At 37.9% G+C, this 25576-nt stretch overlaps 1 protein-coding gene and 1 long non-coding RNA gene across 2 annotated transcripts in view; both read left to right on the top strand.

Annotated features, from left to right (window-relative positions):
• LOC145995131 (protein Wnt-4-like) overlaps positions 1–25576 on the top strand; it is a 155488-nt gene that overhangs the window by 444 nt on the left and 129468 nt on the right. The gene's annotated exons all lie outside the window — the stretch shown is intronic.
• Positions 15935–22005, top strand: LOC145995130 (uncharacterized). Its single transcript, XR_014442411.1, has 3 exons — positions 15935–16045; positions 16739–16852; positions 21339–22005. It is a non-coding gene; the product is annotated as an uncharacterized LOC145995130 (long non-coding RNA).

Below are 25576 nucleotides of genomic sequence, written 5' to 3'. Positions count from 1 at the left end.
GTGATGCTCGATCAACACCAAAAATATTACGAGCTCATACCTGTAATTGAACCCATTACTGCTTGCACCAAAGGCAAGAGTGCTAACCACTTACTAGGGACGTTCAATATATAAGTTTCCCTGTGCTATAAAATATTGTATAAAGCAATGCCATTAAAAAGAAGCACATGGTTGACAAGAGCCATCCTTCGTCTACAAGGAACAACAATCAATTCGTTATGAGACGTGAAGGCGCATGTGCTCAAGGGCAAAAAGTAAATGCTTGTTCGGAAAACGCGGGCTCGCGTCATAAGGAGTTCAGAAGCATGGGTGCTAAGAGCGTTCTGCTTATGGACTTTTTGGAACAAGAAAGAATAATTAATGCTGACCGTTATTGTCAAACATTGGAGAAACTGAAAAACGCAATTCGACAAAAGCGACCAGGTCTCCTGTCAGCTGGTGTCATTCTTCTTAACGATGATGCTCGCCCCCACTCAGCAGTGAAAACACAACACAAAATTGAAGAATTGGGGTGGGAACGGCTGCCCCACCCTCCATACAGCCCCGATTTAGCGCCGAGTGATTTCCATCTTTTTCCGGTGTTAAAGTCTGAATTGCAAGGTTACCGTATCGAAACAGATGAAGAAGTGAAGCGGAATGTGAGAATATTGTTCAAGAGCCAGGGCCCTGATTTTCTTGCAAAGGGTATGGACAAATTGGTGCAACGGTGGGACAAATGCCTGAATCTCTATGGGGATTATGTGGAGAAGTGAGGAAGGATCCTCCTACACATGTATGTATAGTTTTCTCATGTATCTTAAAAATATATTTTTTTACAGCATAGGGAAACTTATATATTGAACGACCCACGTATGAAACCATTTACTTTTTAAAAGGAGGAATATGAAAATAAACCTACTTTATACATTTTACACTGTACTTTCAAAGTTAGTCCTGCACTGTGGCCATGTGGTATGCTTTGGGCTCTGACTACGGCTATGAGACACGTGCAGGCACAAACATTTGTCTGTGGTGCAGGTTCAAATCTCCTGGGGGGAAGTGTAATAACTTTTCTCCTGAGATTTTGGCCTGTGTATGGAACCAGTGTTTTTTGTGGAAAATTGCCTACCAGTTTATAATAGCACTATGTATTAATGTTCAAACTTTCTAGAATTTTGTGGGCTCCCCTCCCCCAAAGCGGGCTTTGTTTTTCTAGCATCGCTAATGGGGGTGTGTACCATTATTTCTTGCTGACTGGTTCCAAATTTCATATTTGTATCATCTAAAGTAGTATGAAATGTGTAAGGGATGATTTTACTATCAGTGAATTAACACTTCAAAGATGCTTTAAAAGATCTAGAAAAATGTAATATGATATTTATGAATTTTATATAACTTAATGACCTCCCCCCAAATGCACACATATAATTTACCTTCATTTAATACTGTTAAATTTTTGAAAAATTGACTTGGTTTACAAAGCCATCCTGATAACCTGTGAACCCCCCTGAAGATCAATTCTAGCTACGGGTCTGTTCAGTGGTAAAGGGAAAGTAAAAGATACGAAAAATGCTTTTAATCAGGTATGTATACAGGAATTCTTTTTTTTTGTGGGTGGGGGGTTAACACTAAATTTGTAAGGAGTATAGATAGAACCTCACAATTGTATGCAGTGTGGTATTTAAGAATTTTCCAGAGGGAGAAATTCTACTGACTGTCTAGCATGAGATAATGTGTGTGTGTGTATGTATAGACCCCCCCCCCCCCCACACACACACACATCTGTGTGTGTATGTACGTTTGTGACTCCTAGAGGAGATGGTGGCTGTATCTCGACAATTTTAAATCGTAAATGTGGTCACTTCCACACTTCGTTTTATGTCACTCAACCTTTCAAAAAAAGAGCTTCGAACAAAACATATTTTTAATAATTTCAGTAAAATTTCCAATTTAAATTTATATATTGACAGAAAATAAAGGCAAAGTTCACTTTATGATTAGTACAGCTCCTCGGGACTGAGCCTACAGTTTTTAAAGTGAGATTTTGACACCCACCCCCAGAAATCTAGTCTGGGACCTAAGTTTTGGGCATCTAAATCGAATTTGGGCATAATATTTGGGAGGGGGCAGAATCAGAAAGTGTTATACCCCATAAAAATAGCACCCAAGACTACTTTGCTAAATTACGGTTACATTTGCGAAACTATAAAAAAATTACACATTAACTTGCTTCTCGGGTCCTAGGTGCTCAACACAAGTTCCGTTACCTTGTTAATTCTGATATTTTGTTAGGCAGGCAAGTGTCCCTGGCATGTTACACCCAATTAGTCTGAGACTCATTGAGCACAAGACAATAGCAATCACCACTACCTAATGACCATCATTGTGTATGTAATTTCATGATCAATTGTTGTTACAGAACTATTCAAGAGAATGAATTCAATATTAAATCTTCTGTACCAGTGGCGTATGCTGGTTCTAACGAGTGGGTAATCTCCGACCCTTGATCCTCAAACTCCAAAAGTTTCCGTGCAATTTATGTCAGGATCCATATTGGATTTAGGAATATTGTGTCGGAATGTTTGTCTTATTGCTACGACCACAATCAATTAATTCTCGTTATTGCAGTTTAATATACGTGTAGAATTTCAAATAATAAAACAAGACAGTATTATAAAGCTATAAAAAAAACAACCTGTGAAATATAAAATGAAAGACGTGCACTAGTGAAATAAAAACCCGCAATATTAATTTAAGTGCAAAATTCAACTTACTCCAGGACCCGATTACTTGTGCCGTACCACATCCAAAGCACGCTGTTTGTCCAGTTGCATGTCAATACGTGCCTGTGCGAAAGATTGCAGCTTAACAAAGGAAGTTATGTAACTTTTGGATTTTTCATGTTTGGCACAAGCATTGCAAAGATTGTTTAGATTACAGTATCCGCCACGCATCCATATACATTCTTTTCAGCCCCGAAAAGTAAGCACAGCCAACAAACAAGCTTATTAACACTTATACTTCCTGTCAACCATGGTGTTTTGTCATAATTTGCTTGCGAAAATGCCTCACATATTCCCGATTTTTGTCTTTGTGTGTAGCAATAAGTTCAAGCGATGACACTGGCCTACCTGTATTAAAAATTTGCAACTTCTCCTGAAAAGATCTTGTTCCAAAAGGTTTCACCAGCAAATCTTGTATCACATCCATTACCCTTTAACACAGCACTATCACGACAAACACTAACACCTAAATAAATAATAAACATGAAGCACAGCACGAAGCCAACGACTACACGCATTCAGTTTCAATCGCCAAACTTCTGTTGTTGTGTTCCTGGCTCAGAATAAAATTCCCTATGAATGATAAAAAAAAAAATCCCATTCCGAGCTCAAAATGATAGGTTTTAAAAGTTCGAATCATTGCAGGCCAGAGCCAGAATTTTCTTTCGGGATGGAAATCATCCCTTATTAGCAGCCGTGGGGTTAGAAGTCCTGAAGATGAATCTCACATTATTACAACGTATTATGCAAGGTGTTTAATCCTGCTAATGAAGTAAAATTAATTACCACTATACACTTTTTAAATTAGATATTTGTAGGATTTCGGGGAGGGGGTTTTCAGCCCCCTGAGTCCTCCACCTGGCTACGTGCCTGATGTGTTTTTTTGTTTTATGTTTAATTCGTTCATCTTCATCACTACTAATCTAAAGAGGCGGAATATAGCAACTTAAATTAACTAATATATATATATATATAATTTATTTTTGATATCTTTCCCTTTAAAAAATATTCAGTTCCGTGAAAGAAGTATTCTCTCTGCTTTTGAAGATTAGAGAGGAGAAACAATCACTATTTTTGTAAATACAAGGATGGGGGGAGTCAGCATATAGGTGCTTTAATTGCTTAAGCTTTGAATTTTAATTTAGTTTGCTTCATCTTCAATATTTAAGCTTTTTCCTTTTGATAAATGTATGTTCAAGTAACAGAAATCAGCAAGACAGAAGGCAGGGGCGGCGCGTGCCTTTTCAGTCAGGCAGGGCACATTTTTTTTGGGTGGGGAGGGGGGGCAGTTTACCTCTATATTCCTCTTTAAGGTTTTTGAGGGGAGTTTCTTGATATGGAGTAAGTAAATTGTTCGAACAATTTGGAATAAAATTAACATTCTGATCAAGATATCTCTCCAAAGAGCATTAAATGCTCACTACGTAGGAATACGAAAAATCAGCAACATATGGAACAAATTACATAAATAAAAAAAAACTCGAATACTGACGTCGGAACCCTATACGCTTGCAGTAACTAAACTTTGGGTAGATACTGGGATGATTAGAAAAATGTTACACTGCAGTTTCTCTTCCATTGTCAATGAATTGAAAGGCGTAGATATTAAAGTTTCTACATGATTCAATGTCATATTCACCAAATATCCACTAATATCAATGACTAACTAGGAAGATGATGCATCGTTAAGTTCAGTTACAACACTTTACATTGGCCATGTACCCCCAAAAAGTTCGTTTATACTTACGAAGATATTCTGCATGTCAAGTTGCTGGAACACAGACACAATTACACAAATAAATAAACACGTACAGTAACTATAAAATCGCGAAAAACTAATTATTTCATAAGCGACCAATACGCACAGACGGAACGCAACGCAAACTCACACACTAACTCAAATCCAAATCCATATTACAATGGGAAGAAAGGAGGATCTTTTTAAAAATACGAGGGACTAGTTTGTGCAATAAAAAGTGTTGTCAACTTTTCAGGTCGCCGGAACAAGCGCGAAGAAAAGCATTCGAGGGATTTTTTTCTATCTTATTGCTGCAGGCTGGAAGAACGAATGAACTGCCTGCCAAGCGTTGGAAACACTGAACAGGCAAACATGAATGGGCAGGGCACCTCGTTCACTGCCCAGAGACGGCTACGAATTTTGCGCTTTTCCATTGTGAGGGGACCGTCCCTTGCCTATGCTGTAAATGTTTGGATCAGTCAGTGACGTCACGTCTCCGGGGCAGAGCCGAGATTTTACTCTCTCCAACAGGACGTAGAAATATATTAACCTCGCACAGGGTGCATACCCTGTAAGTCTGGTTGCAGCAACGTAGGGGTTGAGGGGAAAAACAAAAAAAATATTTACGCGCATATACCGATCGTCTCTTCAGATGAACTTTTTATGTTAAAAGTGTTGTGGGGCAGTGCCCTAGTTGCCCTTTATGTAGCATCGCCACTGACAGAAGGAAATGTAAAGTGAAAATTAGCGTAGAATTGGTTTGTCCATGTTATTCAATTTTCCTGTTCTTCGCACTCTACCGGGTGTGTTTTCCCTAGGGAGGGAACGGGAAAAGGCTCTGAAGGTTGAGAGTGCAACCGGTGGACTCTCACAAGGAGGAGGTTACCCTGGGCACGGAATCACCGCGCCTGAGAAGCAGTGTTTCCTCCCTCCTCGCCAAAGGTTGTAAGGGAAGCGGGAGGAATGACGTCAGGGTGAGATTCCCTGAAGTCATTCCACCGGCTGGAGAAAGGTTGTCGGACATTCAGCGGCAAACAGTTGGAAGCATTCGCGCACTGGAAGCAGAAATGTATGCATCGAAATTGGTTTGGAAGAATATTGCGAAGAAATGTGTATATATACTTATTTTTTTTAAAAAAAAAGAAATACAGCCGGGTCATCTGCGATTACCTAGATGACCCAGAGTATACGTCGCTGTTCTGTACGTTTAGTCATGATATTAGCTTGCTGCAAAATTACAAAACTACCAACTTGGCAATGCATCCTGAAACTGAAAAAAAATATTTCCAACAAATGACACCACATGTATTTTAATTCAGCGATGTTGAAAGATAATGTATGTGTAATTTCATTACTAGATACATCAAGCCATGGCCATGTAATTTTCCATTTGTTAAATTCTTTATGGGCAACCAACAATCAAAAGGAACTCACCACTTTAATACTCCTGCCTTCTTGTGTAGATGCACTTGCAACTTTTCAGAACTGATCCCGTGATCAACACAGCCTTCACCACCACCAGCTTTGTCAGATTTCATTTTGAAGGTAGATTCCTGATATTGCAGAGTCCAGAACTCGTAATGCTCACTTTTTTCACTAACATTTTAACTTCACAAAGAAATCTACCTCATTATTCTAAAAAAAAAAAACACGCTCTTTAAAAAATTACTTCACAAAGGGTTATCACGCTCGCATCCAAAATTCCATGTAGGCTATCTTCATGCACTATTGTTCCAGCCATACAAATACAGACGTTCTGAGGTGACAAGTTTGAGTCACCGTCACGTGACAACTCATTTGTAACATTCATTGGGGTGGCATTTTCCTGCCAAATTCCGTGGAATAGAAAAGGGAAGAGTGGAGGTGGTGGTCTTCAACCCTGGCAACTTGTTTGACAGTTCCAGGAATAGAGGCCACATCTTTGTTCACCAAATGAAGATTCCAGTTGTCTGACAGAAAATGTTGCAATTGAATAGTGAAGTGGGAAAAAGTAACTAAATTGCCAATAATTTCTGATTTCCCCCCTCCCTTAAATATCATTCCCTCCAGGAATAAAAGTTATCAAGCACAAGTATCCAGAAGGGGAAATTCCCCCATCCCCCCTTACAAATTGACCACCATGGAAAAAGCAGGTTATATTTATAGTTTTGTTTGTTAATATTTTTTTTATTGTTTCAGTACACATCTTTAATTTCACAGACATGACCCCATTCTTGTTTTCACAAACATGAATACAAATAAAAATTAAAATTATTTCATGCAATAACAATAAATTTACTTATTTGGCATCATCTGCAATGCAATTGGTGCAGTATTTTTTAACAATTTTTACACATTTTCCACATACTGCTTTTCCACACTTCTCACATAAGTCTCCTGTCTTGTTTCTACATTTGGATGTTTGGCACTGTCGACGCTGTCATTTTACTGGAGGTTCATAAGAGACTATCTGTAGATTGGGCTATGGGATTCTGTTGCTTCTTTCTTGGAGTTCTTCAGAAAGTTTCATCAGGAACAAGTGACGACCAAAATTTTCACCAGTTGTACTCTTGCACAAAATATATGCATCGAGAGTGGCTAGGTCCAAAATGTTGTAGAATACATGAACTGGCCATCTTCGCGATGCTGCTTTTATGGAAAATTTACGAGCCATCTGATCGACTACATCTACACCAAACTTTGCACTGTTGTAAAAGCTGATAGTTTCAGGGGGTTTCTTTACACCACCTCCAATACACATGTTTGAATGCATGAAACTGAGAATTAGAACGTTTTGGTTTCTTTTGCCTTGGTGCACAGTGAGTGTGCTGTCAGCACTACTCAGAAGAACTGTAGAATACTGTTCTAGATGAGATCACATTATTTCACGAAATCTGTCCCTAGCCATGGTTTCACAAAAAAATGGTGGTGCCCAGGTACTGTCCCATAAACTGTCTAATTCAAGACTTTTCGCACAATGTGTTCCGTGAGCATACAAAATTGCTATAAATGAATCAAGTTCCTGTAATGTAACAGACCAGTCATTTCCTCCAGTTTGACGATGAGCTGCTTCTTCAGTGCAGGATTTTATGTGACGAAGCATCCTCTCATTCACAAAAAGATGCCATGCACTTGAAACCTTTCCTTCAAGGATATTTCGTTTAGCAAATTCTGACAGGCCAGGCTTTTCTTGTAAAACATTATGTGCTGGATGCCTACCAGGAACATTTACATCGGCATCAATTACAGTCAATTCGCTTCTATCTTTAGCACTGTATTTCATTTCAGATAGAAAAGGAGACTCACCTGGAGACACTGTGGTTTTTCTTTTTGCTCCCCGTTGAACTGTAGAAGCAGGTGCTGCTTCATTTTCTTCATCTTCTGACGAATGGTTCAATTCTTGTTCTATAGCCTGACAAGTTAAGTCCCGATATGAGCAGATCGCTGCGGAGCAGTTCCTATTACGTCATCCTCCCCACCACTCTTCTACGTACTAGTCTGGCCTTGAGAGTACGAGTGGTGCCAACTCAGCAAAATTAAGCTAAAACAAATATGACAAACGATTTTTTACTGTGTAGATTGACGATGCAGGCTCATATCAGTTTATCAGTGGTTCATTTGATTTAATCCGGTCTTTGAAAATGCGTGCGGTGCGCGGATCGTAAACTATAGTATTACACACGCACGTTAAGGTTTATAACGAACAGAAACTACTGGGCAAATGACTTCATTTTCTGAATGCGACATCGAACAAAACTCGCCTGGACCAAATAAAGGCCTTTTAAATGGTCCGGGTAGTTTGTTTGCATTCAGAAAAACAAAGCCTGCCTGTCGGTTTGGGTAACAATGGGACACTGCAAAAAGAGTGTAGCGTAGTACCAAAATATATGTACTGATGGGTTGAAGCTTACAGGAAAGAAATGTAATATGTAAACTGTAAACACGCGTACATTTCTCTTGAAATAAACTTCAATAATTTTATGGGCAAAAATAGCAAACATTTTGTGTATAAAAATATACAATATACTAATCATGTTAAACTGCATATAGTGTCATTATCATTAAAGTGTAATTAAACATGGAAGTTGATATTTTGCAATCTCTCATTAAAGAAATTGCCAAAATAGTCAGCTACAAAGACTATAAATAAGTATTTTTTAAGTTACAATTACATTCACATATACAGTATGAGGAATACAAAAATGTATATTTACATACATTTTTTTTATTTACTTTAATCAAACTGTTTAAATATTTTACAGGGGTGATTACTAGAAAAAGCCTTTCTATAAAATCATATATCTATATGTATGGTGCAAAATATCACACAAACAATTTTAAGCGTGTTTTTTTTAAATCGATTTAATTAAAAAAATCATCAAAAATAATTTGAAAAAAAATTATTAAAAATCATGATTTTTATCCACGCTGCTCCACGCTATGGCTTAATGCTAAACCTTGTCTACCAAGAGAAAGTAAACTTTCATTGCACCAATACACCGCCCCCCATTTTGGAACCCAGTCACCACCACTGTCCTGAACACTAGAACCACGGAAGCGGTCATTTTGACCACTGTTGAATTTCACATTGCTGTTAAGATGTTAATATCAGTGGCGTGCCCAAGGGGGGGTTGGTGGGGGTTATAACCCCCCCCTTTGGCCTAGTATTCCTAAATAAAAGAACGTCAAATGTAGGAAAAGATGGCAAAATGACGGCTGACTACCAAAAATAGTGTACGTAACCCCTCCCTTTCGAAAATCCTGGGCACGCCACTGGTTAATATCTCTTTGAATCATCTGAAATTCCTTAACTTTTGTTCTTTTTACATTGAGAATATATTTTTGATTTAAAAATTAAAAAAAAATAATTATTATGTAGTTATTCATCGAAATACCTCCAACCGCCGGAGCGGTCTAGATGACCGCTGTGCATTACCCTTCATTTTTTATGCAAAGATAAACAGAAAAATGCAAACCTCCTTTTGGGAGATGTATTACAAAATTCGCCTTCAAGCTACTGCTACCTGGTGTGTCATTTATTAGATTTATCACTAGGTGGCAGCAGCTTACAGGTGAATGTTCAATGTTCTCGTAGCGATTGTTGTACAATAAACAAAAGAATCCCCACCCCACTCGACTTTTTTAAAAAAAAACCAAGCCACTGCTCGATGTCGCATTCAGAAAATGAAGTAATTTGCCCAGTAGTTTCTCTTCGTTATAAACCTTAACGCACGTGCATAATACTACAGTTTACAGTTTCAAAGATCAAATGAACCACTGATAAACTGATATGAGCCTGCATCGTCAATCTACACAGTAAAAAATCGTGTCATATTTGTTTTAGCTTAATTTTGCTGAGTTGGCACCACTCATACTCTCAAGGCCAGACTAGTACGTAGAAGAGTGGTGGGGAGGATGACGTAATAGGAACTGCTCCGCAGCGATCTGCTCATATCGGGACTTAACTTGTCAGGCTATAGAACAAGAATTGAACCATTCGTCAGAAGATGAAGAAAATGAAGCAGCACCTGCTTCTACAGTTCAACGCGGAGCAAAAAGAAAAACCACAGTGTCTCCAGGTGAGTCTCCTTTTCTATCTGAAATGAAATACAGTGCTAAACATAGAAGTGAATTGACTGTAATTGATGCCAATGTAAATGTTCCTGGTAGGCATCCAGCACATAATGTTTTACAAGAAAAGCCTTTTACAAGATGCTGCAAAAAAAAAAAAAAAGGATTGGTATTGAAGCAAGTAAGGAGATCTGAATGAGTCTCGAGAGTAAGTTTGTGGTTGTTTGTATTCACCTTGAAAAGCTCAGTGGTGAAGTTGATAGCTCATTGCACTACAACACGACAAGTCCCTGGTTTGAATCGTAGCTATGGCATGAATGTTCTTTGTGGGTTTGAGCTATAAAAAGCAACCATCCTAGGGGACGGAAAACCCGAAATCAAAGACCTGGTCCTCCAGGTTGGGGGTTGGGCATGGGGCTGACAATCCCATCCCATAAAATGCACATTGCTTTGTAACCCCAACAGAAGCCTCGGAACGATGGAAACAACTGAAGAAGAAACAAGTGCAGAAAAATGGACTATAAATTTGGTACATGGAACACTCGAACTCTCCTGAAAGCTGGAGCATTGAAGACACTCACAAAACAACTCCTAGCTTACAGAGTGAAGATAGCTGCCATTCAAGAGACAAGATGGAGTGGCAAAGAGGAAATCTGGGACACAAGATCACACACAATATTTAATAGTGTCATATCATCGTGACTAGCCAAGAGAGGGAGAAAAGCGAAGCGAGAAAACAAAATCAAATCAATCAATCATAATCACCAAAACAAAACATATGAACTTGTGGATTTTCCCATCTACAGCTAAATGACTTAGGTTTGAGTTGATAATAAACTAATAGTTACTTACCTTATTAACAGCATTGAGAGAAAAGACCAAGAAAAAATAATAAAACAACTCTTCAAACAATTAATTGAGTGCCTCTGTGGACAGATGGAAAGAAGGTAGTGTGGCCTTTGTAGTGGTTGCATCAATAAGAAACAATATCTTGAAATTTACCCCAGTAGATAGCAGGTTAGCCTCTCTAAGAGTGGAAACAAAACTGTACAACATGACAATTATAAATGCATATGATCCAACTGAGGACAAGGATGAACTGACAAAAGACCAGTTTTACTATAAGCTTGAACAACTCTATGACTCTATAATATCTAATGATGCAAAAATGATTATGGGTGACCTAAAGGCACAAATAGGCATGGAAGAAACTTAGCAAGGCACAATTGGTTTACACAATCTACATAAAAAATGCAGTGACAATGGCCAACGACTTATAGACTTTGCAACAAGTTACAATATGGAAATCAGCTCTACACTTTTTCCACACAAGAAAATACATAAGCAGACGTGGATGCCACCAGATGGATCAACGCTGAATCAAATAGATCATATAGTAATGCATCAAACATAATAGATGGGCCAATTTCTTAAAGTCACCCTAAGATACCGTATAATGGAAGCTAGAGTAGTTGGTGTTTCCAAAGCTCAAAAACTTGGCATTGAAAACATCATGATGAAGAGACCAGTAAATAATTCAGATCATCATTATCAGTCAAACTACAGAGCAAAGAAGATCACCCAAAAGAAGGCATAGAGGATAAATGGGAGTCAATGAAAAATAAGATCAAGGCAGTAGCTAAGGAAGTTCTTGGAACAGGCGTGAGGAAGAACAAAAAAGAATGGTTTGATGGAGATTGCAAGGAAATCGTTGAATTGAGAAATAAAGCATTACATGCATATTTGAGTCTTCCAACAAGAAGGGAAAAGCAAGAACTAGATAGATGGAATAAAGAGGTATGCACAATATGTCGGAAAAAGAAAGGGAAGTATGTAACAGAGAAAATAATTCATATTGGAGAACAATTTAAGTCCAACAATACATATATGGCATATAAAGAATTAAGACCAATCAAAGAAGGATTTGAAACCAGAACAAAATGTTGTAAAGAGAAGGATGGGTTACTTCTGGGAAATTAGGAAACAATCAAACATAGATGGAAAGCAGAGGCGTGCATGTAACCGGTGTTACCGCAGGTAACAGTAAAATGTAAAGAAATTAAAAAGTTTTTTCAATAAAATAACAACATTGTTAAATACATTAACTGACAGCATTGCAGTCGAGTATATATTGCACAGGACATTTTTTTTCTGCAGTCGACAAAAGCGAAGAGGCAGGCCATTACGCTACCGTCAAGAGGTAACAAGAGGAAAGATATGGGCGCCAATGCAAGGGAACAGCAGGGAAAGACTTGGAGGCAAGTCTGCTAGGGGGTTATTCATATGCCTGTTTAGGGGTCCAGTTGCCGGTCCGGTCTGGACTTCCCTTCCACCCCTGAAGGAGGGAAATTCTGTCATCTGTTCTTTCTAGGGGTGATTGTGGCTAAATCATTGAGCAGATTGCAAGAAAATGAACAATAATCTAGATCAGGGCTGGATTAACCTATGGGCAACTGGGGCAATTGCCCTGGGGCCACCACCAAAAGGAAGCTGTGAAGGGCCTCCACCAAAAAAAAATATTTTAACCAGCTGGCTATGCTTGTGAAAAATTACATAAGAAGTTGTATTTTATATGGAAAGGTTATCTCCAAAAGAAAGGTTTCTGACCTTTTTACCAAATTGTGGTCCCACTGGGTCTGCTATTGTTATGCGTTATTGGAGTTTCTAGACCATCGTGACTGTCGTGGCAAATCGGTGCGGAAAGTATAAAGGCATGCCAGCTCTCGTCAAGGAAAAAATAAACTAGCAGAACTAGTACCATGTTGTGCCCACTATTTGAATCTGGTAGGGATAGCAGTGACTAATGCATGTCCTGTGGCTGTTCATTTCTTCGATTTTGTACAACGGCTTTATGTGTTCTTCACAGCATTACCTCACCGTTATCAAACATCGGTGGATAAGTTAAGACAAGCAGAAGGGAAATACTATGTTCCCAAGAGGTTAAGTAAGACTCGGTGGGCATGTAGAGCAGATGCCACAAAAGCCATAGTCCAAGGTTACGAAAAATTTAAGGAAGCTCTTGTCGAAATAGGCAATGACGAAGAAGAGAAGAGTATTGTAAGAAGTGAAGCGATTGGGCTCTCACGGCAGATGTCGTCCGTGGAAATTGCATTGTTAGCCATCTTCTGGAATAACATTTTAAAGAAATTTGATGCCACAAGCAAAACACTCCAGGATCTAAGGTTAGTTCTTCAGTCTGCCATTGACATTTTGAGATCTTCAAAGAAGTTCTTGGAATCAAAAAAGAACTCGTTTTCTGAATATGAGGAGATAGCCAGAAGAAGAAGTGGCACAGATGATTACAATAAGGAAAACTCACGTCATCGGGTGAGAAATGTCCGACTGAATCCTCTTGACTATGAAAATGAACCTCAAATCCTCCTCTCGCCTAGTGAACATTTCAGAGTGAAAAGTTTTCTACCAGTGATTGATCAAATCACCTCATCACTCACAGACAGCATTTTTTCCTATGGAACTGTCGCAAACAGGTTCAGTATTCTAAATGAACTTGCAGTGGCAACTACATCACAAATTACATCTGCAGCTCGCGAGCTTGTGAGCATCTACGAGGAGGATCTGGAACCCTCGCTAGAGAATGAGCTGATACAGTTTGCACACCTAGTAAGCAGTAGCAATGTCAAACATCAGGAAGACATCCCAATGGAACTGTCTATGTATAATATTGTATGTAAGGACTCTTTCCGCAATATATTTCCCAATGTTGAAATTCTCTCTAGAATGTATTTCGCCTTAATGGTAACAAACTGCAGCGGAGAAAGATCTTTCTCAAAAATGAAATAAGTGAGAAACAGGCTTCGTTCTGCCTTGGGACAGGATCGCTTTTTCTTGAAGAATTTTCTTGAAGAAAGTGTAGTTACTACAATTTCCACAATGAACTTGTCGGTAATTGTCCAGTAATTGAACCGTGCCTATGAAGTGACATATTTACTCTTAATTGTAAATAATATCATTTATAATAAATTATGTACGTAAGTACAGTCTACTGCTCAGTTCTCTGTTTCCGTCTGAATCCCCTTAGTATTTAGTATATATTGCACTTACGGTGTTCACTCTTCATAATATACTGTTGACATTTGGACGCAGAATTTTACTGCTGCTATAGCGACACAATTTTCGTCCTGTAACTTTATTTTACTGCATTATTTTCCCTGCAAACCTATCTGCGATATGTTCGATTGTGAATGATTACTGATTCTAAAATCATTTCAACTGCTGAAAATTGGTGGTTAACATTTTGAGCTAATAAAGCTTTTATTAAAAAAAAAAAAAAAATAAAATAAATATGGGGGGCCCCCACAAAACATTTTGCCGAGGGGCTTCCACAAACCTTGATATGGCCCTGATCTAGATCAAAGGTATGTTTTTGGGGGGTCAGGGTAGGGTGGAGATGATAAAGTCTGATGGCCGGTAACACTTGAAAAAGTCATGCCACGCATCTGATGGAAAGAGTATTTCTGTAGACTACTAAATTCAACACAGTCAGTGAATGCCCACAAAGAAACTAACAGTAAAAGAATTGCCAGGAAAAATGAAGAACCAGTGAACCCCCCTACAAGGCAAGAATTTGAAAAAGTCTTAAAAGCCCAAAGAAACAATAAAGCTCCAGGAATAGATGACATACGAGCAGAGCTATGGAAAAATGGAGGGATCACACTGAGAGAGAGACACTGTTTTAATTGATAACAGAAGTATGGAATCGAGAAGAAATGCCTAAGGACTGGCAGAGAAGCATATTTTGTCCAATATACAAAGAGGGGGACAAATTTGAATGTAAGAACTATAGGGGTATTTCACTCTTATGCACACCATATAAAATATTCACATCAATAATAAGAAGCAGATTGGAACCATATGCAGAAACAATCATTGGAGAATACCAGGCTGGTTTTAGGAAAGGCTGTTCCACCATTGACCAGATATTTACAGTAAAACAAATATTGGAGAGAAGTGTTGGGATGGAATCACAGATGTCTTTCAAATCTTCGTTGACTTCCAGCAAGCTTATGACTCCATAGATAGAGATATGATAGGCCATATCATGAGAGAATTCAGAATACCAGAGAAGTTAGTCAGATTGGTAGAACTGACAATGAAGAGTACCTTTGCCTCTGTACGCATCCAAGCAGACTTGGGAGACTTCTTTGAAGTAAAGCAAAGGTTGAAGCAAGGAGATGGACTGGCCCCACTCATTTTCAACCTGGTTTTGGAATATGTTATCAGGCAGCTACGAATTGATACCAGAGGCACTCTACAATACAAATCTACACAAATAGTTGGATATGCAGACGATATTAACATCATGGGTAGATCACTAAGAAGAGTAAAGGAAGTCTTTAAGGACCTGAATAAGGAAGGCAAGAAAGTTGGACTAAAAATAAACGAGAATAAGACAAAGATATTAATCCAGTCAAGAAAAAGAAGAAACTGTGAACAGAACATAGTAATAGAAAACTTTAAAACATCGAAATGATCAACAACTTCTCATACCTAGCAGTGGCCATTTCTCTGGGTGTGTAAGTCATGTGTCAACGGCCAAAGGAAAATGAAATAAAGAAGAAAGTATCTGTAGTTTTATAAATTACGATTTTGAGCGTTTTTCTTCAATTGTCAGTTTCGAGCGCCCGGTAGTTTTTGAACGCGGCGCAGCGCGCAGTGGTTGTCTGGCAGGCAAATCGGTCCCGGGAGCTTATTATTGAAACTCGTTACGGTAGCTAGCTGACGAGTTGGTGGCTGAAGTCGGTTGCAAGACAAACGACATCGAATATACCGTATTATTAAAACTCACTCGTTCGCTGGCTCTCGAGTCGTTCCGTTCGCTAGCACTCGGTAGCTCATACCCAACCGAGATCAGTCGTTCGGTCGAGTCGTTTGCCATAATTGTCGAAGATGGATGTATATTTATGTTTGCTTTTGGTACTTGAGACAAGGATAATGTGAGATGCAAGAGAATACTTACATTCCGGGCCATCTTAGGGTGAGTATGTTACGATTTGTATTATTATAAACTTGCACATTAAAATAACAGTAATCAGCGATGTAAATATGCCGTTGTTAGTCAATGCATTTTTTTCGATTTCTTAAGGAAATATTGGTTTCCGCGTACGCATGCTTGACTTTGTTGAAGACATATTTGTCAATGTATATTGTATTGCAATAGTACAAGGTATAAATAAAAATATATTAAAAAAAATACAATAGGTTTTTCCAATGTTCTTCCAAGTTGCCTTCATGACACGGTGCTATATCCACGGAAAATATTACCTTTGCCCTTTTCTTGTGTAAAAAATAATATAAAAGCACTTTAATGCTCATGGGGTAAGGCGTTAATATATGATTGTCTCACATATGTCATAAGTTCGCAGTTATTGTCGCGATTGATCCATATGATAGAAAAGCGGCGCAACAAAAATTAAATTGAAAATACAGAAGCACTTTAAAGGTCATAATTGAGAAATAGAACACTAGCAGCTAACCTGAATTATGTTTAACTACAAGAACACGTTTCGTGTTGATCAGAGTTACAAAATGTATAGAGAAATTTTGAAATAATGGAATGGATATAAAATGTAAATGTATACACACTTACTACTGAGTACTGATAATGTAGAACTAAATTCGAACATTTTTAGCATGTTTAGTGATGTTTATATTTGCTTTTTTGCAACAGGCAGCTACTAGTTGGCAGTGGCAAGAGATTGCAGAATTTCCATTTCCCAGGCCAGAATCAGGAATTGCATCAAGCAAGACTTTCTCCCAAGAAGGGCAGAATACAGTGGAGAGGGTGAGTGTCTTTTTTAACACATTTATTCATGATTTCCAAAATTTAAGAAATGTTATTTTTGCAAAAGAAATGTAGAAAAAACTTATTTACCACACATGGAAGCGAATGTAGGCATTCTATTTTTCATTGATATGTAGTAAAATTTACATTTAGAGGTGTTCCACTAATTTATAACCATTGGTCCAATACTGACAATTTCAGAGGCCAACAAAATTAAAAATTAATATATACACATCAGTAATGTAAGTACTAATATAATCTGCATTTTTAAAAATATGTAGCAAACAAAACATTGGAACGTCAACTTATTCCTCTGTGTCTGACACACATACCTTGTATTAACAAAACCTTCCATGTCATCATCACTAAAACCCATAGCAGCCTCCCCGATGGCATAGCGGTAATGCAGTCACCTTGTAATGAAAGCATCCCAGGCTCGATACCTGGTTGGAGGCATATAGTGTTCCAGATTCCACTTTAAACTGTAGGTCTAGTCCCAATTAGTATATCTGTGCATAAAAGTGGACTTAAAACAAAACTCAAACTCAAACTAAAGACCTCTAGCAGCTACAATTGAATGTATTACATAAATCATGACACCAGTATTCACTAGACTTTAAAAACTGAAACAAAATAAACAAGAGATAAGGTAACGTCAATGTCTGAACTTATTCTAAGCAGTTAAGAACATGGTTGACTGGAAGATACTGAGAATCCTCTCTTCTATGACAATGAGACTGAACTAACTAGTGTTGCCCGCGGGACAAGACGGGACAGGCTTTTAAAAATTCGAGACGAGACGAGATTGATCATGTGTTCCGAGACAAATGAATATTTTTGAGACGAGACAGGCCAAAGTCTCGTCTCGTGGGCAACACTAGAACTAACATGAAAGTTGGATGGTTAATGTAGCTACATTACAAGTTATTCTGTTTCCAGCTTTAAAACGAAGTAGGTGTGGCCAATAAGTTACCGAAATTTGTATTAATGCGCGCGGTGACCACTTTCTATTCGCCAGCACTTGCCCCTCCCTCCCAGCGCACGTGTTAGCTTCAGTGTCAGTATTTTCCACAACGTTTCGAAACTAGAGTGACTTTTAAAAATGTGTAAATATTAGTTTTTAAAATGAACACTGTTGTACATACGAGAGATGAAAAAAATATAATAAAATAGAGGTAGACACTTACGATGTCAGTTCTCGTCAATGGTAATATACCATGTAAGAAGAATTCACACAGCTGGCCGTTGTAGTGGAGTGGTTATCACTGTGCCAGGAGTCCCGACTTTGAATCTTGGCCTGGGCATGGATGTTCTTTGTGAGTGTTATTTCATCAATTTTACCATATCATCACTCATCCTCATCCTCGCGATAAGCCAAGTGTGGCAGAAATGCGAAGTAAAATAAACCAAATGAACCATGCAATAATTTAACCAGCGTAGACAAACTCATATCCATGAAAAAATAAACATCCACTTTCCTGCTGACAGCAGCAAGTACTAAATTGGCTAAAATGTGCCATCCGCGTTTTTGTTCGTCTGATTTTCCTTGCGGACCGCCTAAATGCTTGTTTTTAAGACACCTGTTCAGAAGTTAACGATTCAACACAATACTCTGGAATCACCGCAATTTTGGTATCGCCACTTGTTGAAGGTTTCAAATGTAGATGTTTTGTAACACTTGCTGTTGAAGCCACATCAACATTCAATGATACTTACAACCTATAAACACTACGCAAAATCTCGAGATAGAGAACCACCACACGGCAACGGAGAGGAGGGCAGGTTTTGCAGGGTCGAGGGGAGGAAAGCTATAAATAGCCGTGTGCTTGAGGGTTTCGGAAGATTCTTGACCACGAGAAGTAGTGTCTCCAACTATGTTATTTTTTCCCTTATGAATTAGATACAAGAAATGTAAAGGTCTTATTACGTACACGCGTGTTGGAACATTAATAGAACTTTGTAGTTGCGAAGTTGGCTATATAGCAATTAGATACGATAACAGCTTTGGAATATTACCGAATTGTAACGATGTTTCTATAAAGGTCGGGTAGCAACACTGAATGGCACAGTTTGCCCATCTGTAACTTGTGTCCCCGCCCTCTACGAATTCCTTCTTGGAAGCACTTGCCAGTGTATGCATCTGGCATTTTTCTTTGACAAGCTGGGGGAATTCAGGTTCCTGAAATCAGCATGTTTTATGTGGGAAGTAAAGGAAAGGAAGCGTAGGTGGATCATTTAATAAATGCTAAAGTAACATTCCGTACGATTTTAAGCATCACTGGTTGTATTTGCACCAAGCACTTTGGCTTTTCTCAAAGGTTTCCCTACAATCTTTTGCAGTGTGTTGATTTTACCATTCTAGATAAAACGCATGAAGTTCAAAGTAGTGTGTGCGTGTTTGTGGTATATACATCAACACGTGTGTAATCTAGAGATTCCCATGTCAGTCACTGTCAGTCTAAATCATGTTTACTGATTCTGTCTAGTCCGGTGTTTCAAGATTATAGACTTGACTTAATATTGCGAATTTGCAACACTGCACAACACAGAGTGACGGACAAGTAGCGGGAATTTCGTTAATTTGAATGAGTGAATGTTACCGTAGGTGCTTTACTAAAGAATGGTTATGAATTCATAAGCAAGGATAAGGCTAGTAAATGCTTTGAACAGCATACAATGCTGTATTACTCTAGTTTCAAGACGGCATTGAATGGACTATCTATCAGGGTGCAAAAGGTCTGCGGAGGGACTACTGCCAGAATCCACCAATAGGGCTGCACTGGCTTTCTCTAGAACACGTGCTTTTGTTTACATCCACTTCGTAGTGGAAAAAAAATGGACTTTAGTGAATAACCACTGATTGAGATTTGCTGTGTTTATAACTGACAATACTCACAATACTTTGCTGCTAAAAAAAATCTGCTTCTAAATAACAAATTTCTTGCTGATTTACAATATCGGAGATGAAATGCATGACATTATTTTAGAAAGTATTTAGAAAATGGCTCTGTGGAAGTAGCTTCCCTTTTGAGGTCCTTAAGTTATATTCAATCTTAAGATTTTATGTTCATATGAACTTGATGCACACATAAATTCCCCTTGCCTTAACAATATCATCCAATTTGTATTTACTGCGCATGTAACCACAGTTAATATATATTTTATAATGTCAAGTTTCATGGATTTAGAAGACCACAATTCTTGTTCTAGTACATAATGACACACTTATGCCATAAATGATTCCAGTAAATGTTTGAAGAAATCAATTTTTTAACACGGTTGTGGGGATTACGGTAGTGATCCACTCGTTTTTCACATGCTTCTGTAGTTTGGCAACACTAATAACTTTGACTCCCAGTGTACAGTGGGATTCATGAGTATTACCGTGAAAATTGTCCATGACTATTTTAATTAATTTTTCTCTTACATACTAAGTGTTGGTGCAGAAGTTGTCAACAGCTTGTTTTGACTTTTCTTTTAATTCTTGAAGCTCTCATTGGGTCAAAGAAAGTGAACGAACATGGCGATGGACAATTTGCACGGTAATACTCATGGATCCCACTGTACCTTCGTGGAAGAGTGCAGAAAGTCTGTTCATCCATTATGTGAAATATATCCAGTGTTGACTTGTTATAAAGCTCACATTTCAGTGGAGCACAATAGGGATCCATGCAACCATTAACAGGAGTGTTTTCAGACACACAGTATTTCTACATATACTAGTAATAGTTTCTAATATCCGTTATAAATGTATGAAATCCAAACTACGAAAAGCATGTATGAATTTTGTAGGGAAAATTAACAATAAATGTAACAAACTAAGTTGTTATTTTCATCATATTGAAATGTAATTCATTAGATTTAGAATTTCCTTACCTCTGTAATGTATTGAGTGAAATGACTTATTTTGCTAACGAAACCAGAATACTATTCATAGGACATTATTGCTGTAAAACCATGCTAGCATTTCACATGCTGCTGTTATCAAGCTGGTGTGTGTGTTTCTTTTTTTTAATAATCCTGTGTAAACAAAAATGAAAAATCCAGAGATAAGTGGGAAAGTTTCTTTTTCCCATGGCATGACGGGTCGTGACGAACCCCTGATCATTATCGTGGGTTTCCATGACCAGGTTACGCTACTCTTTCTTAGCTCCCCAATTTCCTCACGATGGCTGGTGGCCATGGGTTCCATACACAGGCTGAAATCTTGGGAAAATTTGTTATGCTTCCCCCAGGAGACCCAAACCTATGCATATCCCATAGTCAGAGCCAAATACATGACACAGTGCAGATTAAACTTTTTTCCATTCATGTGTACGATATATATTTTTATAATCACAGTTTGTTACGAATGGGACAGCCCTAACGGTTAAGCATTAGTAGCAGCCAACGTGAGCATATCACATTGGTCCACCCCAACCATATATTTTTTTTTCCATTTTTCTCTTTGTGATACATGTACTATTTATACTCTTTTATTTTTTAGGATTTGAATATACTGCATGGCAGACAGACATGACCCTGGAACATATTGACACTGTGATGTCAGATTACAGGAACTTGCGAAGTATTTCAAATGTCAAAAAGCAAATTTTACTGAAGACTTTCAATGAGAGTGCAGTTTTATAGTGGTCCCAGCAAGTTAACCATTTTAATGGCGGTTTCCCTGTGTTGAGTGCACATGGGAGTTGTTCAGCATCCTGAATAGTAGACAAGTGGTCAAATGTCGTGTATATACGACTTTCTATCTGCAATACACTAGGAAACTGGCAAATTTCAGAAAACAAGTCGAGCAGGTGATTGGATATGTTTGTTTGATTACAGAAAATATAGTATCCTGATATCAACAATACCTGCCCAATTTGTCAGTGCTAAACCAGGTGATGTAACACAAACAAAATTTTTCAAGTGTGTTGTGCTTTAACAATTTTTTGTTTGTCAATGAATAGATATGAATGTTGTTTTGACAACAGTGGAATTGCTAAACCCATGCAATGAATTCAAACTAATCTATTCTCTAAATATACTATTGTGTATGGTGCAGTTTGGTTATTCACAGATCAACCCATATGCATAAATATTTCTAATAATTGTAATTTTTTTTCTCTCTGGAAAGTGTGTATGTCTCTCCATATGAAATATTTTTGGATACAAATAAAGTACTATTATAGAAAAGTAGGATTTATTAATTTATATAAAAATAATAATCCTGTGCGTAACATCCCATGAAGGGCCTTGGCTTACCTACCGGCCTCCCTCCTATGCTTTCCTTCATCACCACTAAGTGGAGATCTTCAACCAGGATTGGAATAGTCGGGGGGTCAGCATGACGTATCCCCAACCGTTGTAGTAGGTCTTCGTGACCGGATTATGCTTACTCATTCGGAGCTCCCCAATTTCCTCATGATGGTGGATTGCCACCGGCCGAAAATTCCTGGAGACTGAACTTGGGATCGAACCCGTACCATCCCGCAGCTGTCATCCAAAGCAAGGTGCCTTACACGGCACGTGCACAGAGGAGGACTTAATTTATATAGGTTCACAAAATTAATATAATTGCAGTAAATTACAGACTATTTAGAGAAATATTGGATTGGTAAAAATATCTAATTTTACTTGAGAGTATAACTGCTCTAATGAAAGTTGAGGTTGGCAGTGTGATTGGTATCTTCTGCACACTAATGTAAGTTATTTTTTTCTGTAAAATATATTTAAATATGCCCCCAGCATGGCAGTCAATGTCAAGGTTTAGTTGTGTGTGACCAAGAGCGGCTCTGCTGTAGTGCTTGTTAAAATATTGACCAAAGTGCTGCCTACAATGAAAAAAGGTACAGCAGGTTTAGCTTAATTGCTTGTCAGTTTTGATTTGGTGAATCCTGCAATAACTGAACCGGTTACACGAATGCTCCCTTCATCAGACATTTATTTTTGAATAAATGTAAATAAAACTAAAAATAACAGTCTGATTAAGGGAGCATATAATCTGCTGAAACGTCACAATGAAAAACTGTGTTTTTATGCTTGTAATGACTGTAGACTACAAGAGAAATAATTCTACAATGCAAGCAATGCATACATACAAGAAAAATTATTTTCCAGAATATAGTAGTGGCACATTTTATGAACAGATGGAAAAGTTTTCGGAACCATGGAACTTCCTGTTTGAGGTAAAATGTATAACATAAAACAACATGGGTGATAATTGGTTTTCTTGCGATATCAACATGGGTGATTGTTGTGCTGTTTCTGTGGCATTGGGTTTTAGCTGAATACAGCATTCATTGTGTGACCTCATGCAATTAAATTTCAAGTACATATACTCAAGAACCTTCATTTCCTCTCAGTAGACCAAATGAATATGTTACGTTTAGTTGTTCACAACCAAATAAGAGCCCTTCAGCTTCTATGGTGCTTTCCACAACCATTAAGACTGAAGGGTGGCTGTGTAAACAACGCTAACTGATAAAGTATCGGGGAGGGAAATGGTGACAGAATTAACTTTTGCTAGCCAAGTTAGGATGAAATTTCATTTCACATAGACGTTGGTTCACCAAGTAAAATTTTAAGCAAAAAATACAGGCACGACCAGGACTCTTATCAGAGCTACCGAAAGAAAGGTTCACCATGTATGTCAACCTCATCTATGATAAATGTCAGCACCTTAATTGTAAAGTACATTTCCTTCCTTTTGATGCACACAACAATCACCACCAGATATCTTTCAGAAAAGCCATTCACGAATGTCTCGCTTCTCATGCCAGCAGCACAAAGACATCCAAGCAGATTTTCATCCGCACCCATAGGATGTCAGCCAAAGGGTTGCAGGAAGCTTTGAAATATATTTTGCTTGTGAATTATTGTATGTTTGAAAAGAAATTGAGAACACTTTCAAGCACAAATAGAAACATTTCTTATAATTGAAAGGAACAGTCCACATAATTTGTCCTTTCAAGTTCCAACAAATGAATGAAGGTAGCTTTGTTACAGAAACCATTGTCACCAGAAAATAAGAAGAAATGTACTTTTAACCATTGTACCCCTTCGAGAGTTAATGTTTTCCTTTTTAATCAACTAATTTTGATGCTTTACGAAATATATAATTGATTATTGCATGCAGAAAACACAAACAACAGATATTTTAACCCAAATTATGGCCAGCACAAGTAGAAACCTGCCATCTCCGAATACTTTTGCTGCTTTTTATTAGTAAAAAATGCTTGTATGCACACTAAAATAATGAAAAACATGGAACTTTCTATAAGCTCCAAACCTAAGGCCCCCAACATAGTTGTGGAATGTCTTGTTGGGTGCTATATTCACTGCCGGGAAGTCTTTGGGCTGTGCTCCTTCACAGTAAAGTAACACGTTAAGGTATCAAATGTACTTTACTTCACAAAAACATGTTTCCGAGAGCTAAAAACAACTGAAAATGTTCACAGCAAAACATTTCACAGGTACAGAGGGTTAAGGGTACCAAACATATTCAAATGAAGGATGAAAATACCCAAACAAAATTTCTACTTTAGCAAACACTTTTATTGTACGTAATAAACTAAGTAGAAAAGAATTTTTTTTGAAAAATTTACTGTTTTAGTTATGCACGTGTCTGCACTTTGGTTTATTTTTGTGGCTAGACAGGTATCAATTGTATTTATTTTATTTTGTTTCAATGAATGTGATGGTCACAAAAAAACCTTATGTATCAATAGCACTGTTGAAAATTTGATTGAATGGTTGCAGCAACAAACTTAATTTTAAAACCAGTTTTCATTTTTAAAACATCATCAGCTAAAGTGAACATGTTAACAGCTCAAGAACATTCTTGTGATAAACAAAGCAACTGAATAAATTCACATCATTCCACTTGAAATCCCAGAACAAAACTGGAACACATGCTGCATTAAGTAGATGCTCTAATTTTCTACATTACCGAAAACTATGTACTCACATGTATAACAGCCAGTCTCAGTGGCGGAGTGGTTAGCACAGCAAGCTACAATGCTAGGGTTGTCGGGTTTGAATCCCAGTCAAGGCAGTGGTGCTCTTTTTTGAAAGTCCCTTCATCAATTTAATCTCATTACCATTCATCCTCACCTTTGCAATTAGCCAAAAGTGACAGAAAAGCGAAGTAATATAAACCAAACCAATCAATCACATATATAACGAAAACGAGCACTATACTTATTAATGGTAGTGTCACAGCACCTTTGCTGACAAGACAATATCTATGCATGTTTGATTTGGAATGCCTGGTCTTTTAGTACAGTACACATTTCAACATCCCCAGAATCCTACATATGAACATTTTCTTCTCTGTAAATTTGTGTTTGTACCTGAAAGTAATAGGGATAGTCTAGTTTCAACTTCATGAGATCATTGTCTTTAGTTCAGCAAGATGATTTCACAGAGCAAATCTCATTCACAGTAAAGTTTCTCAAACTATGGGCACTTTATTCCATATACTCCCTTCCCACAGCATCAGCAAATACTATTAACCATTCCATCTAGTATTGCGCCCATGCAAGGACAATTTTTGTTTAGGAATAACAGACATGTAGACATTAGTAGTAAGACCTTTGACTGTGTTCATACTCTCTCATGGGTTATACCTTAGTTACAAACTTCAGGAGAAAGGAAGAACTTGGTCTCAGTAGCTTAAAAAAATAGCGAAACAGATGGTGAAACTACCAGTTGTTTGATACAGTGTTCATCCCTGATTTGTAC

This window comes from Lepisma saccharinum, chromosome 11, assembly GCF_977018435.1.
Source record: "Lepisma saccharinum chromosome 11, izLepSacc3.1, whole genome shotgun sequence".
NCBI classification, from domain to species: domain Eukaryota; kingdom Metazoa; phylum Arthropoda; class Insecta; order Zygentoma; family Lepismatidae; genus Lepisma; species Lepisma saccharinum.
The sequence above is the reverse complement of the archived record's forward strand: the minus strand, read 5'-3'. Positions and strand labels throughout refer to the sequence as shown.